At 28.3% G+C, this 18,258-nt stretch overlaps 1 long non-coding RNA gene across 1 annotated transcript in view; it reads right to left on the bottom strand.

Annotated features, from left to right (window-relative positions):
• Window positions 1–3,737: 3,737 nt before the first annotated feature.
• LOC129977729 (uncharacterized) overlaps window positions 3,738–18,258 on the bottom strand; it is a 34,291-nt gene continuing 19,770 nt past the window's right edge. Inside the window, exons 2-3 of the long non-coding RNA XR_008785219.1 lie at window positions 7,626–7,725; window positions 3,738–4,379 (exon numbers count right to left, since the gene is read on the bottom strand). This is a non-coding gene — a long non-coding RNA (uncharacterized LOC129977729). The remainder of the gene's footprint in view (window positions 4,380–7,625; window positions 7,726–18,258) is intronic.

Here is an 18,258-nt window from a genome sequence, read left to right on the forward strand (position 1 = left end):
TATCATCTATCATTTATCTACATCACTTATGCTGTGCAACATAAAAAAGAATTACAAAAGTGACTGCCAGCTTGATGTTTGAAAAATTCCAAATGCCAATAATTGATAAGGGTGTGTGCTTAATCAGCAAATCTTGACTTTTTTATTGTGTCGCTTCTTATTTTCCTAATTTTAAATCAATTTGTTGTAAATGCATTATTTTTTGCATATTACATATTTTAAAGTCATCTTAAGCCCACAATTACGATATCCAAAAAGCCTGGAAATAGAAACATTGTCCCTTTGATTTTCTTATTTATTTTTCTATTCTTATTTTACAATTTATCATTTCAATTCTGTAGATTTTTTGGTATTGGTTAAATAAAAAGAGAAATAATTTCAAACCGTTTCATTTGGGTTTATTTTTGAATGAATCCCTTGAATGAAAACTCTTTAATTTCCTCCTCTATAGTATCAATTAGAAAGCTTTTAATAATTTTCTTGATCTTTCTCGACAAATGCGAAAATTCCATTATATTCAGTTTTTATCATGTGAGAACATGATGTTGTTTTCGTTAAGGGGTTTTTAATAATTGAAGGCAACGAATAATTGAAAATCGAAATCGCGTAGGCAATGAATAAAGCATAAGTGGAAATCTTCACCTTCATCTGCTTCATCTGCTTTTACCAGTATTGCGTTATTATTATGTATGCTTCTCTGAAAGCAGATCCGTTTTTAAAAGGTTGACCTGCTGTTAGAGGCATGAGGTTTTCAGCATAGTAATCCCACGGGGCTATAGAAGACCCCCATGGAGTCATCTACTGCGCATGCGCAGAACGAAAAAAGCGTAAACGTATGCACTGTGTTGCAGATGCTCAATCGCAACACTCAACTTTAAACACAGAATGTGTCCATTTGGATTCTGAATCATAACCGTCAACGTTCAACGCAAAACGTCTCCGTTTCGATTCTGAGTTTCAAATATCACTTTCTAGCTCTAAGCAATTCACCGAAAAAAAAAATGTTCTCACATGATAACTTGAAATTTGCGATAGCAGATTTTTTTTTTTTTTTTTCCAGGTAGAAGGATATTTTTCAGAGAACTTTTAAGGTTTGGCAATAGCGTTTGATAAATTCACCATTAGGAATTCTATGCAAATTTTTTCCCCACAATGTCTAGCTGGAAAGTATTCAATTATCTTCTTTAACCCGTTTATCGAAAGATATGTTAAATTAGACTTACTTTTCACCTTCGAAAATGACTATAACTTCAATGAACAGAAATCCGAATAAATTTGATTCTTTTTAAAAGAATTTTATCTTGATTGAATTATTTTACATTAAAAAAAATTCAAAGTGGCAATATAAAGGAAACATTTTTTTAAATTTGTTGAATGGACAAAAGTATTCAATTCTTTTTTGAATAACTATTTTCATGCGAGTCAGTAATTTTTGAAAAAAATTGGAACATAATCTATTTGACGAGCGCCTTTACTTCTCAGACTGGTAAGAAAATATCTTTTTTTTTCTTTTTTGGTGCTGTAATTGTTTTGGTAAAATTAAACTATAAGATACTGGTTTGTCGCCAATCCGGCCAACCATTAAAAACTCGTCAAGAATTTTAGGGTTGTAACAAATGCCACTCCTACCATAGTAGTGCATGACTGCCATATTTGGGATTTATCGCCACAGAAAAACTTTAGTTTAACCAACCAAACTTATTCTTTAGTTTGTTAATTTAAAAATCTTTCTTTTATCCACGATTGAATCTGAAGGCATTTATAAAAATAGCATTGAAAAAACTGATTTAAATTTAAAAGGACAGAAGATCTATTTATTGAGCTTTCATTATTTATATGGAAGTGCTCTCAGTTGATAAACTTTTAATTCTTTGATTGCACAATCGTCCTACATAGAATTTTAATCTATTAAAGATTATTAATGTAACAGATAATTTAAAGTACTTTTAATTTAAGAAAGAGTTTTTATATACAGTCATTTTCGCCAAAAAATATTTTATCTCTACATTTTAGCGAAATGGCAGAATGTAGCGCAAACGGCAGCAATAGCGTTTCCAATCGTAAGGTTCCGATGATTCCGAATTTAATTACATAAATTTACATTATGTAGATGGATTAACTGTTGTGGAATGTACAGCTTTGGTAGTTTAAGAAATGTTTTCTTAACCATCAACAAATACTACTGGACATGGCCTTCTATCCTTGCTTCTTCACACCCCATCCTTCTCTTTTCCTTCCGGTTAATGCTCTCTGGGGGCAACCTTGGAACCCGGGATGCAAAATTTGGTAGAATATCGCCCTGTGGAGTGAGAGAAACATGGCCGATCCTTACTTAACCCCAAGCAAAGCGCCACCGAAAAATTGCTAACCTCGCAAGGTGCCAAATATCAAAACTTAGTCCAATTTAAAACAGATTTGTCCCAAATAATTGCAGAAAATGTATTTTGGTATATGCACAGGCAAAAGAAATTATTGATAAAAGCTTTTTATGTAATATTCGGTTAGAACATAGTATTTACTGCCAACAAATTTGATTATTTTATTGATGAATCGCCAGATTAGATTTAACATTTAGGTTAAGACCTAAATGTTGGCGGCCATACCATATCTAATGGCTGGCGAAACTTTCATGAATTTTTCTAGAGGAAATTGTACCATATTTTTATTTCTAATCCTAAGTTCATGCATGTGTGTTGAATAAAACAAAGTTATATTTTTATTCATCCGAAATCAAAATATTTTTTATCACATCTGTTTTGATTGAGTTTTCACCTATTTTTATGTATAATAAAATAATATTGTTTAAATAGATAACTTGCTAGCAAATAAGATTAACAAATCCCCAGTTAGATATAAAGGGAACATTTTTCCTTATCATTTGCAATTTTATTTGATGTTATTGTCTTTTTTGCATTTTATCTGTAAAATAGCATATTCTTTCCTTCAACATTTAATATTTATAAAAAAATTATCAATGCCTAAAAATTATTTTCCTGGTACAAAAAAATTCTAAAAGAAATTCTGGCTTTATTTTTTGCTGAAAAAGGAATTTAAAAATACATGTTCGCTTATAAGAACAGATTATTCCACGAGTTTCATTTCTCTCATCCTCTATTTATAAGACACGTAATCAAAATTTGCGCTATTTGATTTTGTGACTCTTATTGTTAAAATTTGCCAATGGTTTTTTAAAAATTTTATTATGGATTTCATAAAATTATAAATATATCAGTTTTAACAAAATTACAATTAAATATCTCGCCATTATAAAAATGTCTCAAATATTTTAATGGTGTTAAACTCACCAAATAATGAAACGATTAAAATGGCCGCTATCTTGAAATAGAATTAAAAAATGAAAATTTTACATACATGATTTTTCTTTTAATTTCCTGAGACATTGATGCTAATTGCAAAATAAAATTGATAACCTGTTTGGTTCTGATTGTGTAATAAATAAATTAACAATAAACTGACAAAATGCTGAACTATCGAATTTAAAACAGTATCCTTTTCAAGGCGATCAAATATGACGCATTATGTTATTGATTCCTCTAAAATTTTAAATTTTATTAAAATCTTATACTGTTTGTTGATTGTTTTATTTTCTAAAAATAAATACAAGCAATCAATTAAAAACACTAAATTTTATTCATATTATTAGGAAAGAACACAAATCTGAATGAACAAAACATACGAGGTAACAATCATAATTTACAGCGACATAACAAACATATAATTTACATGTTTCATAAAAAAAATTAAAGTAAATAAAGAATACATCCATAGTAAGCTCTACTTATAACATTTTATCTTAGAAACTGAAAACGCAATGTCTTTTTGTATAAGGACGAAAAATATATGGTAAAAGATTCCAGCAAACTCTTCTGATTTCAACTTCCTTATAAACTAAATTGTAATAGTAAAATCTAACATGCTTCGTGAGAAAACTATCCATAATAAACTATTTCTAGAGTAAAAAATACTCACAATTTATTTTTTCACCATCATCAATCCATTTTCAATACTTTGAGAAATTTTTCATTTCGATTTTAAATCGTTTTTGGATCCTAAGGGAAATTAAAGCTCCATGCTGTTCAATAAAATCAGCCCCATTCTAAGCAATGCGATTTTCAGAATAAAAAAAAAAAAAAAAAAAAAAAGAAAAGAAAACGAAGAGCGATTTTCCCCAGGTCACGATCTGTCCTTGTGCTAGATAGACACGGGCGGTATCTGTTCGACTTTCCGTTCTCGCCTGTCCCTCCGGGCGGCGAGTTTTTCTTCCAATCCTTGAATCATCCTCTCTCTTTGCATCGTTTGCACTTTCAGAAACTCCCCGACGTTTTCTCGATGTTGCTTCCGAAGCTCTCCAATTTTTTCTAAAAAATAATAACAAAAAATATAATGATGCCATTCAAAATGAAATTAAATCATATTTGTATGATAAATATCGATTGCCCTGCGTTACTTCAAATTGTTTATGTACTGTGCTTTATACAACAGATGATTGTAACGGCTCATTTTTTCAGCTTCTTTTTCATAATTTCAAACAGCTATTTATTTTTTTTGTTTATATTTTTCTTGATAGTATAACTTGTTCTTATAGAATTTTAAGCAATTTTTACTGTAGCTTTGTTCAATTTATTTCATTTTTTAATTACAGTAGAATAATCGCTCATTTTCATGAACATAAATAAAATAAATCTAAGCTTAAGAACTTTTCTCTGAATTTTCAAACTATACTTTTAGTAATTCATGTTTGTTACAATAATCCTCTACCAAGCTTCAATAAAGTAATAAATAAATAAATATAACGCATTTCTTTTTCTGCTCAAAACATTTACAAAAAATGAAAATATAGGAAAAAGATATTATTGGCAAGTGCATACGCACTGCGCCATTTTAAATAACAGCTAGTGATATATTTAGATAAGTTCTATTCCATGTGATTGTGACGTCACTCCTGTAATTCTACTTGGCCACCCTAGATGTGGTTATGTAATTAGGAACTAATTACCATTTAATAGATTTCGTATTGTTAAAATGTAGATACTGAAATTATCTGAATCAGTTATTACCTGCAAAAAAGAACGAATTTACTCTTATACTTAAACAAAGATAATTGGTTGATGTATATAAAGCATGCACAGAAATAGTAGATTAATGTCCGTTTTTGGAATTATAAATATTTATAAAGCAGATTTAATGGTTTTAATAACTCTATTTATTGATTTTTATTGATTATTGGTCTCTAAAACAATCAATATATCGTTTTAGTTTTATTGAACACTTAATGCTAAACTCATTTACTTCCCTTACTTTCCCTTTCTACTGCTATTATTTTATAAATACTTCCTCTTTATCTTAGATAATGATATCATTTCAGGTGTACGGTCACTGATCGGCTCAATATTAAATGACACGTAATGAAATTGAAAATTACGGTATATGAATAAAGTCGCTAAAACTTCAGCGATTAGAATATCGGCAAAAATGTAATTAGCAACATTTCGTTTATGATTTTTACAATTCTTTATGATAATGACTTTCTTTCCCCCAAAATGTTAAATAAATATTTTTATAAATTTGCAAGCGTCTTATTTTTCATATAGAAATCTTAAACTGTAATGATAAAAATTCCTGTCTTTTAAGAATGTATTCGTTCCACGGAAATAATTTAGACAAAATTGATTATTTCATTTATACGACCTACTTTCTTTTCCATCAAAATTTTTAATAAATATTTTTATGAGTTTGCAGGCATCTTATTTCTCACTCATGCAGAAGTCTAAGACTGTAATGATAAAGATTCCTGCCCTTTAAGAATTTATCCGCTCCACGGAAATATTTTAGATAAATTTGATTATTTCAGTTGACAGATGAAATTTAGAATTTCTCATAAAGTACAGAGACTAAACATTATTAAATGCTTTCTAAACATGTATTTCGGGGAACTCAAAGTTGGCAATATATGAACTCTGAATAGATAATTCTTTTCAGGTGATAAAAAGCAATCGAAACAATTTTAAGCGAAAACAGAATTAAATTATTCTTCAAACTATTTCAGAGCTCAAAATATGAATTTTTTATTAAAAAAAATTATTTTAATTAATTTGTAGTTTCAAAAGTTTTATAACCTTAAAACTACAAAATTATTTGCATTCGCAAGGTAGTTTCACATGATGATTTTAAATATGGTGTAACTAATACATTTCCATGTATGTATGTATATCTAGTCAAAAGAAAATTGCCTTTGACTTGCGGTTTGCCGACAGCAATTTTAACGAAAGAAAAAAAATATGATTTCCTCGTATTTGAAATATGCAAAGAAAAAATAGAGTAATCGTAAAAAAATTCGAATTTTAGATTTTGAAAATTAGACCATGCCTCAAACTTCTTAGAATTCGAAAAGTTCATTTATTGAATTATGCCTGTCGCTTTGAGTTAGAATTGCGAAATTTGGTACATGGTCTCTAAATTAAATTTGTAGATTTTAGTTAAATTTTTAAAGAAATCTATTCAGAGAAAGTTTGTCTATAGGTATGTCCTCATATAAATTAACACGCTAAGTACAAAACGAAGAGATTTGATTGCTGAAATTTGGTTCATAGATTTAATATCCAAAATTTAAATACTTATCAAATGTGGAGATAAATCCATCAAGAGATGGCCTGTACTTTCACATGTATGTTAATGCAATAACTCAAAAAACGTATTGAATTAAATAAATTTTAAAAGTGACTTTGGGTCTACAAATTTAGGTCTACATTGGTCGGAAAAAATGCGTCTAAAATACACATTGGGTGTTCTAATGCTTATGTATTAACCGCATTCCAGTGATTAATCCCAAAAAAAAATCCATTAGATTTTTTCGTAACTATTATACATTTATTAGAAAGTGTACATGAAAATTTTAAAGAAACCATTCTTGCTGGCTTTATTTTTAGAATTTAATATACAGCTTTCTAGTATTCGCAGTATTATGAAAGATTTTCATTTTTTTTTCTAATGAAATTCACCAATTAATAAACTTCTGTTAAGTTTTAAAATTAAGGAAAGAAAAAAATTAATAAAAATACAAACTGTAGTCATCTAAAAACAAATAATTAATTAATTTTTCCCCTCGTAATTAATGGTGATGAGAAGATACAATTAAAAAAATCGTAAACTCACTGAAATTTTCAATAATTTAATTATAAAATGATATTAAAAGTTATCAAAAGCATACTTTCACTTTTAACAGAACAAGAACAAGGCTACCTTGAATTTAAAACTTGAGTGACCTCATCTAACAGCCTTATTTGGAACCAGATCAGACTGACTGCAAGCCGGTCAAAACTGGACCTTCAAGTATTTTAGCTTTGGAAATTTTACCTCGTACGCTCGGCAAATAGAACATTGTAACACTCATGATTGTTTCATTATAAATGACGAAATTTTCAGCTATAGAGAATAACTTATACTCTTTTATATTATATGCAGCTTATACTTTCTATATTTTGTGAATCAATTTTCCAATTAAAAGTCAACTAAATGTGCTGATAATTGAATAATTAAAAACATAGGTTAGATTCTTATGTATTCTAAATCATGTATTCTAATAAGAAGGCAGTGAATTATCTCACCTTGTAGTTCTTCTACGGAGTATTGGGAAGATACAGATTTTACAGAAGCTCTTGACAAGGAGGGAGAGAATTCCATGTTGTACTTTTTACGCTGTCGAACCTGGGAAAAAAAGAATATGCACTTTAATTAATGTGTATTTTGTTAATTTTATTTACTCATCTCATCTTGTCAACTTAAAATACGATTTTAACTAAATCGATAAAATGTTTAACATACTAAGCGTCATGCTGATATTGCCTTCCTTTACGTTTGGCCCACGATCTCTGCCGATGTTCTTGATATTTAGAGTTATCTTACACACAAGATATTTACTATCTTTTAATAAAACCCATTAAAATATTTTGATTAAAAATTTAGGCTCATTTATTAATAGTTATTTTTTATTTTATATCATACATTATACTGTCAATGACTGGGGACAAAATTTAACGTCAATCATTAGTGACTGACGCAGCCCAAACGGAAAGTTCAGAGTCAGTCACCGATGGGTGACATGTCGCTTAACGCTTTATTATAAATTTAATAAGAACAATTTTTAAAAACACACGTGAGCCAAAAAGCTTTAATTTTTCTTTCCTTTTTATAATTCATTATTATAAATATCATGATATTTATAATATAATTTGCAGATTATATTTAATTTGAATTATAATTTTTTAAATAAAACGTAAAATTGACTTTTGGTATTTTATTAGGTAGAAATAATGTATAATTTTGAAGAACATTCCCAAACTGAAGTCATGTCAAAAGTTAAACACAATGAAAATTAAGATCTTTGTAAACTTTGAAAATATATACTTTTGTTATTTACTTCTTTCTGTCTGTTAATTAGCGTGATTACAAAATATTTAATTTTAAAAGGGTGGTAACAGATTTATAAACAGAATATTCATTGAAAGATCAAAGCTCAACTGTTTTATAATTTTGGTTTCACAATTCCTTTGAAAATCCAAAAATTATTGTTCATTTCGAAAAATTTAATATTATTACGAATCTGTAATTTTATGCAACTTTAGTCATCATCGCTGGAAAGAACAATGCAAAGATATTCTTAATGGATGCTGAATGATGGCAATAATAGCCAATAACCCTCCACCTTGGTGACAAATATGGCGAACATCTGTCGATAAAAATATAGATTCTATAAAATGAAAGAATTTTTGCCTTATCTCTATTAGGGAAGAAAATCTAGAGCTTCTTCTGGAAAATTTCATGAAACTTCACGACGTGTTAGGAGGCTATTTAAAATGAGGCGATCATACGAGGAACAATTTTTTTTCTTTGGAGTATTGATTGCAAAACAAGCTGTTTAATTGTTCTTGCTCAACGCTATTACTGTTTCCTATTTAAGGATTTTTTTTTCACCTGCTTCGCTTTTGAGGTTCTTGAAATGCTGTTCTTTGCGAACAACTTGACTGCGTTTTTGTTATCCTTGCTTCATATTTTCCACTGGAATAAAGTTCTTTTTCCATTATTCAACGAGTTATTCTACATTTACCGACACTCATTGGACGAATTTTTGCAACTATATAAACAATGAAATTAAAATAAAATTATGCTTACTTATGTAGAGAGCTGTTTTATATAAACAATCCTCAATGCAGTAAAACGAGTTGAATTTTGATTTTAAAAAATTCAGTTTCAAACAATTCTCATTATTGTTAGAGTAGAAATCAATTCTTTAAAAGGAATAACGGATTGTATTAAGCCATAAACACAGAAAACATTTTACAAAGATTCTTAAATTCTCTCTAACTTAGCAATCCCATGCATTTGTTGCGAGATGTTATTAAATCAACAATAATAAACGCTCAGTATCATAGTTACTGGTAATGCATAAAATGGTTTCTTGTGATAAATATCTCAAAAATAGTGAATAATCTTCAAAACTTAATTTATTTTGTACCATGATCTTTATCTAAAAATTATGTAATCACATTCTTCTTTTACGAGGTGCATAATGATTTTATATTTTTAAATAAAGTGCAAAAATATGAACTTTATTCTATTCTTATTTAATTATTGTTTTTGTAATTTTTAATAAATAAATTATATGTATGCATTCTTTTTAATAGGGAAAAAGAGGATTTCTGACACTGTGATCTTTCAAAATCTGAACTAGATATTTTTTATTTCTAGTAAGCATGAAAAACTGTGCAAATGATCTAAATTTCTCGATTGCAAGCAAGTGAAAAAAAATCTGGCTTTTCATATCGTTTCTAATAATTATGGTTATAAGCAATAAATCTGCGTCAAGAACGGTTGTACCATTTAGGAGCAAATACTCCATTAAAAATTCATTTTCTCGTGACGCAAGTGGTAACAATCAAACACAAGTTTGTACTGTTGAAGGTGAAATTGTCCCGAAATTCGAAGCATTAACTTCTGAAATGGCATTTAAATACAATACATCAATTGATGAAATAAACGAAAGGTTCTGCAACTTACAATATGGCGAATTTACAGATATGTTAAACAAGGAAATTTCTGATGAAATTTTAAGTCTCTTGTATGTCATGTCAGTTTATACAATAAATAATTGCAAAGCAACAGCCGGTTCTAAAAACTGCTCTTTCCAAGAGTTGTATCAGTATCTGGATCAAATCATTCCCTTAGGCAACAAAAACAAAATCCAATGCTTTGAAACGGCTGAAAGTCTCAAGTCTCCCGACTTTGTAATAGATGTGAAAATCGTCGAAGCCTTACGTTTAAAATGGAAGAAATATTTAGAATTTTCTCGCTTGTTCTGCAAAATGTGGATCAGTAGCAATCCAGAGCAAGTGGAATTGACGGATCCTGTTGATTTTCCCATTCATCCAATATGGAATGCAAGTTATCGACTGAATGTAAAAAATCCTGAAGGAGATACTTTGATTATTGAAATTCGAAAGATGATTATTAAAAGGCGAAATATAAATTCTCAGAAGCAACAATGTCCTTCTGTAGCAGTAGAAAGTACAGATGAAACTAAAGTACCCCAGGCGCAACCGGAAGATCATTTATTTGGCTGGAGTGAAATTCGGTTGTCTGAGGTATTTTGCGAAGGTATAGATATATGGGTTCCAGTTAAGTCTCTTAAGAACAGAAGAACAAAAGGATATTTGCATATTGTCATGAAAATTGGAATCTCTAAACAAAATGGTGGAATAGGTGCATTGAGAAGACATTTGCTGCTTATTCGTTTATGCATAGAAGATTACTTAAAAGTTGTCGATAGGGAAAAAATTATTTCTTCTTGGGAACAAATGGTTTCTTCTAAAGCGTCAACTCTGATATATCTTCATAGTGTGATCGAAGGCATACCAACATGTGAAGATATAATTTCATGGTTTATTGTAGTTAATCATATTGCTTTAAATGATCGTATAATTAGTTTTCAATTCATTCATAACTTATTATTGAGTTGTGAGAAAAATATTCGTCAACTTTTTTTCGTAAAAGGCAGACTAGACTGTTTTCTTGAGACGGCATTTGAAGCAGAAGTAGACATTTTAAATAAAAGATGTTTCAGAATGATTGAAAACCTTCATTCTTTAGATTTGGCAGAAAATAAATATCACCGCAATGATTTAGAGTATAGCCTAAGAATTATTCAAATCTCTAATGGAATTTTAAAATTGCACAATGATCCTGTTTTTGCTATGAAATCCGAAGCCCAAAAATGGTTAGAAAAAATGGCAATAAACATACCGATACCGATTTCCGATAAAATTAAATATCTGATTGAGTTCACAAAATATACGAAAAAATTCTTAAATGCTGCTGATAGAATAATAGGAAATGTTTATCCAGAGGTTTTATACACGAGCACTATTTATGATGTTCTAGATAATTTGTTTGAGAAATATCTAAAAGATAATATACCCGAAATTGCCTTGAAATTAATGCTGATAGACGAAAAAGATCAGCTTCTAATGGATACTTTAAAATTGTTTGAATCGTGTAAAAACTTATTATTTTATATAAATAAAGTCACTAAAGATCAGATATTTGAAGAAAAATTTGAATCTCTTTGCATTTGGTTTGGGACAAAGGTAATAGAGAATTGGTTTAATTGCAAAACAAGAGTAGCCATTTGTCAAATCAAAATGGCGTTGTGTTTCGACGATTTAACTGGAGCGAATACATATAAATTCGGTTTCGCCAAAGAAAAAATAAGTTCCACGGCAAAAATTATCTCCGATATTTTACGAACAAATCTTGTCGAGTTATGGCAAATTGTATCGAACATAACATTTTCAAATTATAACAGAATTTTTATCAAAAATCTTCACGAATGCTGCATTTTATTTGTCACTGGACTGCTTAATAAGAATCCAGCAGTAATTCTAAGTGCTGATAAACGTAAAACAACAAGAAAAATGTTGTATTTAGTAGCCAATGATTTAAACTTTCTTTCTTCATTTATTAGTCAAATAATATCAAACACTGTTAAAATTTTACCAACTGATATGATCGATCCAAAAGCGTTTCTTTTAGATGCAAGTCAAAGAGTTTGTGCTGCCATATGCGAAAGTCTACTCTTTGTTGCCAACAAGCGAATAAAAAGAATTTTAGATGCAAGAAATAAATTACAACAAAAACTGATTGTGATAAATTATGCAGCAATCATGGAGAGAAAAATATGGAGAGAAGCAAATCAGCATTTGACTTCAGATGCATTTATGATATTCCTTATGAACTTTAGTCAAAGAATTTTGGACATCATTCAGAATTATGTAAAACTTTACAACATAAAACACAGTGATGAGATATCAAACAGCTTAAAATCCAAGAAGAAAACGTTGAAGCTGATATTTGAAGGTCTACTAGAGATTTCAAAGGAAACAGAGAAACTGTGTTTAGGTTTTGGCGAAATGGATATGTCTCACCAAATATGGAATGATGAATTTAAAGAACTCGAACGAAAAATAAAGAGTATTTTAAATGAAAATGAAACCTTATAAGGGTTTTTGTTAACAGATTAAATTTCATGAAATATGTTTTAAGATGTCGGACAATTCATTTAACTAAAGTTAAATGATTTATCCTATGCAAATGTTAGTAGAACTTCTGAAATAAATTAAAGTTTATTAAGAACCAACTTGTTACGTAGGTTTCGGTTTGTAATAATGCAATACTATTTGCATCTTACCTTATTATAATAATTAAAATTTTTATAATGAAACCAATGTACACTTATTGCATTGAGTAACATTTTTCTGCTGAAATAAATACATGGAATTATAAAGTAACTTAATCTTTCATGTTGTTGTTTCTTATTTAAAGAAATATATTCTCTAACAAGATGATAATTTTTTATTACTTTATTGTCTAGCAACAGAAATTTAGCGTACAAAATGTTAAAAATGAGAAATGTTGTATAACTAGTTGCCTTTGGAAGACAGCTGTTTTGTGGTGTTATTAGTTACATTTAATTTCAGTTAAATCATATAAATATAACTTCATATCTGTAACATTTTAAATTGCCAGACATAAAAGATTGCTACTTAAACTGTCTTGCATATGTTTCATTCATTGTGTACGGAAATCCATCTAATGAAAACAATTCCCACAACATCATGTAAATGTGCAGTTGTAAATTCAAGAAATGTAAATGTGCAATTTACTTATCTTCTAAATTTCACTGTATTGTAACTGCAATTTTAATTTATGTTTTTTATTTATAACATACACATCATAGAATCGTTACATATTAATTGTTCCACCAACCCCCCCCCCAAAAAAAAAATCTTTATCATTTCAACAACGGAAGAAAATTACGTGATAAAATATTTGATGAAATACTGAAAACGATTTCAATTTCAGGACAGCAGTGAAATCTATTGTCACAAATTAGGTAAGCAAATGTTTTAAAAGTCATAGCCGAAATTCAGGGGAAAAAATGAGCACGAATATTAAATTGGTATCATTAAAAAGGCAATTTTTTAAACTTTGGAATGGTGCTAATCATATTTGTAAAATAATATATTAGGAAGTAATTATAGAAGGACGCCAAAATTCAGCTTATTTTTTAATTAATTAAAATTTCAAATAAAAATCCTAGATGCACATTCCCACCTTCCAAGGTGTATCTATGAGTCAAGTTTGGTAGTTCTATATCAAACAGTCTGGCTTGCAGAATGTCAACACACACATTCAATTTTATTAGTAGTAGAGATATCGTAAAGTATCTTGTGCTGTTTGTGAGGCTGAAACCTACATATCACAGAATCATTACACATTAATTGTTCCATCAGCCGGAAAAAAAATTATGTCGTTTTTTTTTTTTTTTTTTTTTTTTTTGACGGGTCATTCGGATTTATGATGGGGGGAAAAAGGGATTTTTTTAAAAGCGCCTCTTATTTTGTGTTAGATATACTTTGAATGTACAAAAGTGTTATAGGGTGAAGATATGATCTACACTGGCTCTGCTCTATATCATTTTCGCTTACCTTTTTTAAAGGAAAGACTGGTGTTTTTAGTGCATTTTATTCTTAGCAATCACAAAGCCCTCGTGCATCAAATCAGAAATGTGCGTAAAGGCATTTGTTATAACAACTTGCGTGCTTAATCTTGAGTAGTTGACGGATTTGTAGGTCATAAAGTTAATAAAGTCAATTCACGCGACAGCCCAATAACAAAGCAAATGCACCTGTACATCAAGACATGCCATCTAACATCTTACAGCGTTATCTTAGGCTATCTTACACTATAACACTATGTTCTATTTTCCCTCTGAAAGATGTGTTATGTATTTCAAACATGGATTGTAGCATTTGATGTATGTCATGTGACCAAAAATTGCCTTCGTTGCATTTTACTCTTATACTGAAGTATTAGTAGTGAAAGTTAGTTTAAAAAAAATGGGGCGGAGACATGAAAATATTGTTATTTTTTAAAAAAAGATATTATATAACATAACAGAGTTGTCTGCAAAGTATGTAAAAACTGTATTTTTTACAACAGTATTTTAATATTTGAAATTTATACTTTCATACGTAAAATCAGGAAGCCGACTTTTCTGATCAATATAAAATCAGAATTGTGTAAAAAAAAAGTTTACAGCGCATTGAAACCAACATTCTCTGCTCCACACACCAATGCATGAATAAACTATTAAACACTATTTCTTATTTTCTTGAGCAATTATCCATATTATACTTTATAGTGTTATTTTATTTAAGAAAAAGTATCATTCAGAAAGAACATATTTGTTAATTCTCTAAAAATTTGATTTTATAAATAACATTATCAGAAAATATAAATAAACTGCATATAATAGAAATTTATAAAACTGTGTCACTGCATATATTAGAATTAAAGACCCAAGAACGTTAAAAAAATCTTGATTTGTTATAAGAAATTTTTTTCCCAGCATATAAAACTATAGCTATCAATTTTTTCTAAATGGAAATAAAAGGAAAATAATTAAAATGGACAAACTCAAATTTCTGTGAGAAAAATACATTTTCTTTTATTTTCCAACTTCACAATCTATGAAAAGTTCAGAACGAAAAGATAACACATCTTAAAGATACAAATATTTATAAATAGAACTGAATAACATAAGAAAAAAAATCTTTCTGTCTTATCTTTTATTGACATTTGTGCAACTCAAATTTGTTTAACCCAAATAACAATTTTTTCCACGTGTAATTTCCTTCTGAAATTCTGTCATTTAAAAGGAATTAGTTCATATACTTGAAATGACTAGCTTCTATTGAACTTTTTATATTCATCCCATTGATACGAAGAACGGCATAAAAAAAATCTAAGTGTTAATTGACAAGTACAATAACCTTTATCAAAGAGTAAAAGCTTTGAGTGTAAAAAAATTGATCTAAAAAATTAGTTTTGCCGGGTGATTGTGGGATTACTGAATTAATGTATGTTTGATTCCAATTTCACTCAGAAAAGAAATGTTTGTTTTGTTTTTGAATTTATGGTTTTATTATTTTATTTTATTTTGCTTTAGTTTTTTTTTAAATTGTAAAAAAATTCAATTTTTTGTTTCCTTGTTTGTTATAAAGTACAGCCGTTTTAATCAAATTTCATAAAAATTTACTATAAATTCTTCTACTTCTCAAAAAATATTATATTTATAAAACAAACTTTTTCGTTATTGTCATGCTTTTTAATTGAAAATGCTTTTAAAAATAATAAAAATTTATTTAAAAAATCATATTTTTCAAAACGTTTGTTCCGAACGTAGTCGGGCACCTTAATAATTAAATTTTTTTAAATATTAATAGCTCCCACAGTTCAATTACTTAACGAATCTAGTCCAACTAAAGTATTATATTTGCAATGCCAGAAAGTTACAATAGAAAAGTCCTTACAGCATTTTATCCCATCAGCTTCTGACATTTATTATTAATCATAGATTCGGTTTGATTTTCAATGTATCTTTTCGACTCTGAAATTACAATTGAGTTACTGAGGTCGATAAATACTTGATATGGATTGTCTGAATTATTGATTATAATCAGTTATTTGTCACCAATGATATTTACAGATTAGAGTGAATATTTTGATGACTTTATTTCCGGAGGACTGAAATTTATACAGATAGTATTAATTTTGAGCAAGATTAGGTTAGCACTCTTTTTGAAGTATTAAAGCTCTTAATAAAGCTCACGTGTCAAACGAATGGAAATAAACGAAGAGGAATAAAAAAAAACACCAAACAAAATAAACATTGTAAATTAATATAAAAGTAGAGCATTTTATGCTAATTTATTTGTATGGTATCAGTGCTAGTAATATTAACATATTTCATTTATAGTAGCATACAAACATAAAAAAAATTATTGAGCATAATGATGTATACAAGGCGGTCTAAAATAAATTAATTTTTGAAAATATTATGTTCAATAATTATAATCTGCACATGCTATAAATTTATTTGCTTTAATCATGTCGAACTATTTCAGAATCTTTTGATGAAGTTTTAAGCTCTTGGATACATGAAAATAAAATAAAGATAATATAAAATGATAAAAGTAAATAATATTAAGCTAAATTAACAGAAAAGGAAACTCATTTCAAGTTTACGACACAGAAGTTTTTGAAACATTCGATGATATCTGACAGAGAAAAAAAAAAGAGACAAAAGATAAAATATGTTTTTTTTTTTTTTTTTTTTTTTTTTTTTTTACAGAGTTCTTAATGTAATCACTTATTTGACGTCATTATGGAGAACAAACATTCTTAAATTATTTGTCGTTTTTCCCTCCGAATTAAATATTGCTCATCATCTAAATGCATTATTATATGTGCTTATTATTTGAATAAGACTGCTTACAAAACGATCAGTCAATACAGTTCGATGTTTATTTAAGAATATCAAAAAGAAAGCTTTAGAATTGTTTGTATGAATAATTAATATAAAAATAACGCAACTGAATACTAACTTATTTTTACTTATTTATAGAAGCACTTATTAAATATACATTCTAGAATAATTCTGGTTCTACTACAGGAGCAATAGCAACTTGTACACTAATATATTGAATTTTTTTATCAGGCAGAGAAGGAAAGAACGCATCAACTAGCATATGGCTTAGTTTTATCACTATTACAAATTGTAAACAGATGTTCTCAAATACTATTTTTGTTTTCAAGAAATATGTTCTTTCATTATCAATTCTAAATAAAATTTCAGGGAAATAAGAAATCATTGATTTCTCAGTAACTTAAAAACTTTAGTTAGAATCTTAAAAATATTTTTATTTCTACGAATTAGAATATGATGATCAAAATCAATAGTACGTGATCAATTTCTTATCTGAAACGGAGGTAAATGTGACTGATTTTCGTCTTGATACTGAAGATCAAAATGCCATCTATAAAAAGGCGAAAAATTGAAATTAAGATTTTTTTCTTTAATGTTTCGTAATCCTTCTCATATAAAATATTAGATGACTCATTTATCAATGCATTTTAGCATTTATAAGTAAATTTTAGCAAGAATTAAGTAATTCCATTCAAGAGTGCCTTCACAATTAAAACAAATCTGAAAATCAGCTTTTTATGTCCAACTAGTTTGCCAAGAATATTGGCTGTGTTTATTTTAAAAAAAATCGCTTATACATATATTGGATGTTCATGCTTCTCCCAAGAAATTTTTTAAGCATCAAATTGTGAGAGAAATTAAAGTCATATAATTCCAATATACATAGCGTATTTGCATTTTTAAAAAATCAAGTCCCTTGGCATTATTATGTTATTAAAATAAAAAAATGTCAGTTATTTTATTTTCTAATTTTCGTGGCATTGTAACTTCCATTTCTTATTCCTCATTTTCGTAATTACAGAGATTTAAATACAGAATATTTCTTCCTTTGCTTTTAAAAATGTGAAAAATCATTCGTTTTGGTGAAGCAATGAAAGCAGTTTGAATTTCAATGCAAAAACGGAATGTATTGTTGAAAATTAAGCAAAAAAAAATATTTTTTTAGAATTGCCAAAATTCAGGAATATGTTGCAGTTAAATTTATATCATTAAAAAAATAATTTTTTTGATTTTAAAATAATGTAAAAAGTAAATTTGTTTAATATTTTGGGAGTTATTACAAAAATTGCCATATCTCGCTGAATTTTTAATCAATTAAAATTTTAAAAAAATCCTTCGCACATCCCCATCCTCCA

Source organism: Argiope bruennichi, chromosome 1, assembly GCF_947563725.1.
Source record: "Argiope bruennichi chromosome 1, qqArgBrue1.1, whole genome shotgun sequence".
Taxonomy (NCBI): Eukaryota; Metazoa; Arthropoda; class Arachnida; order Araneae; family Araneidae; genus Argiope; species Argiope bruennichi.